Source organism: Bison bison, unplaced genomic scaffold (assembly GCF_000754665.1).
Source record: "Bison bison bison isolate TAMUID 2011002044 unplaced genomic scaffold, Bison_UMD1.0 scf7180017864530, whole genome shotgun sequence".
Lineage (NCBI taxonomy): Eukaryota > Metazoa > Chordata > Mammalia > Artiodactyla > Bovidae > Bison > Bison bison.
In genome coordinates, this window is record NW_011495080.1 from 528,504 (window position 1) to 531,022 (window position 2,519).

The 2,519-nt window shown below is 39.9% G+C and overlaps 1 protein-coding gene and 1 non-coding gene across 3 annotated transcripts in view; one reads left to right on the top strand and one right to left on the bottom strand.

Annotated features, from left to right (window-relative positions):
- Window positions 1-2,519, top strand: part of PTN (pleiotrophin) — a 111,562-nt gene that overhangs the window by 89,131 nt on the left and 19,912 nt on the right. The window lies entirely within an intron of this gene.
- Window positions 452-523, bottom strand: TRNAC-GCA. Its single transcript has one exon. It is a non-coding gene; the product is annotated as a tRNA-Cys (tRNA).

Genomic DNA, 2,519 nt, shown 5'->3' on the forward strand with positions numbered 1-2,519 from the left:
GGCACCATGGATAGGAAGGCACACACACACAAGCTTCCATGCCCTCCCTGTTCTCTCCTTTGGTGAGAGAAACTGCAGTTTGATGGGGTGAGGAGAAAAAAAAAATGGGATTTTGATTAGACAGGTGGTGGATGGTGGTGGGGCTGGGTGCACATGTAAAATGTCGAAAAGTCTGGAATGAGTTGGACAAAGGAGGAACATGATTAAGAAAGACTTCTCAGGATATTTGATAAATACATTAAATGAGGTTCCATTTTAATTCGACTGGTGAATAGTTCCCTTTTTTACATTTCCCATTTGGGGATACATAAAGTAAAAGTGAAAGTGAAGTCGCTCAGTCGTGTCCGACTCTTTGCGACCCCATGGACTGTAGCCTACCAGGCTTCTCCATCCATAGGATTCTCCAGGCAAGAATACTAGAGTGGGTTGCCATTTCCTTCTCCAGGGGATCTTCCCAACCCAGGGATCGAACCTGGGTCTCCAGCATTGCAGGCAGACGCTTTAACCGCTGAGCTACCAGGGAAGCCCCAGGGATACATAATGAAGGTTAAAAGTTTGGTTCAGGCTTGAAAAATAGAGGTAACAGTATTTCAAGTGTGTAGGCAGTCTGTTGTTTTATGTCAAAATTTTTTTACTTAATTTTTTATGTCAAAAATTTAAAGTATATAATTAATTGAAAATGGACTTACCTGAAGTGAGTTCTGTATTTCACAACACTACCAGTTATGCATCTCATAGGTCGTTAAGATCCAATCTTTTGGTACATAGCATACCTTTGCTAAAACTAATCTTTTCCCTCTCAATAACAGAGGGTTCTATGAATGCAGTTTGCACACCAGGTTCTCAGCTTGGGCTGCACACACAATTTTCTATGGGAGCTTATAAAGATCCCAGTGCCCAGGTATAACCCAGACCAACTAAATCAGCATCAGTAGTTTTGAAAATCTTACCATATGAGTTGAGCTAGGAAGACTGTCAGATAGAAGATTTCCTTAATGGGATTCACACACACTTTCCATGACATATTTTTCATGGTTTAAGTAAAAATGTAACAGGTGGCATGTGTGGGTTGTATATATTTTTATACCATTTTTTTCCCAAATAACCATGAATGGATGTTACAGCTTTCTCTGTGTCAATTTCTACCCTTAAGATAGCTCATTTATTTCTAATCAATGGAGAAACAAGTCATAATGAGATAGAATCTCTATTATGATTAGTATTGTTCTGTTTCTACTCTCTCACCTTGCTTTAGGTGTTTTACATATATTATCTCATAAAATTCCATATACCCTTGCAAGTAGATTTTGATATGAAGGATACTGAAGAACACTGGTTTCTTTATTTGCCAAGGGCTACATCTCTAATAAATGACAAGAGTCCACACTTGGCTGACTCTAAATTCATATTCTCTTTCATACCCTGTAGATTTCTTACTTAATCTCGTGTGGGTATTAGGTAATCTCCATGAGTTTATTTTCCTTTGAAATAAGAGAAGATGAGATTTCTAAAGGTGGCTCAGCAGTAAAGAATCTGCCTGCAGTGCAGGAACCATAGGAAACACAGGTTTGATCCCTGGGTCAGGAAGATCCCCTGGAGGAGGGCAGGGCAACCCACTCCAATATTCTTGCCTGGAGAATCCCCATAGGCAGAGGAGCCTGGTGAGCTATAGTCCGTAGGGTCACGAAGAGTTGGACATGACTGAAGCGACTTAGCACTCACACACTAGCTTTGTTAAGTCCAACAGTGATGTGGGGGATGATGCCCAGATGGAAGAAGATAGTTTTTAGAACATTATTTCCAAAACTGTTCTGAAAGACATTTCCCAGAATATAAGTTCCAGGAGGATGGGGACTTAGTCTATTTTATTCTCCACTGTATCCCTTTTGCTTAGAACATGGAGCAGCACACCGTAAGTGATGAATAAATATTTATAAAATAAATGCTATTAATAAAAGGAAAAAAGTGTTTTGTAAACTGATCCACCAAAGAGTGGTGGAAGCTGTAGTAAAGAAATGATTTAAAGAAATTTTTCTCAAAATTATACAATTATAAATTAGTTTCTTCCTTTATTCAGGAAAGAGTAAGTCATCGATGCTCTCTTGTATTTTAGCTTATAAAACACATAAAAAAGACAGGGAGGTAGGGGACCCACTAATTTTGACTCAAGCACTGTCATAGGTACTCCTCATCATTTAATTCAAGCATCAAACAACACTTTGTAGTGCATTTTGTTTATCCTGCTTTTATATGAGGAAACACAGGGTTCAGAGAGTTTAAGCAACTTGCCTGAGGTTTCACAGCTTGTAAGTGTTGAAACCAAGATTCAAATGTAAAGTTAGCTGACTAGGAAGACCCACTGCCTTTTCAATTGTTCTGTGTTGCCCCTAGGTCCTGGAGAAGGGCATGGCAACCCACTCCAGTATTCTTGCCTGAAAAATCCCTTGGATAGAGGAGCCTGGCGGGCTATGGTCTGTGGAGTCGCAGAGTCAGGCATGACTGAGCGCACACGCACACAC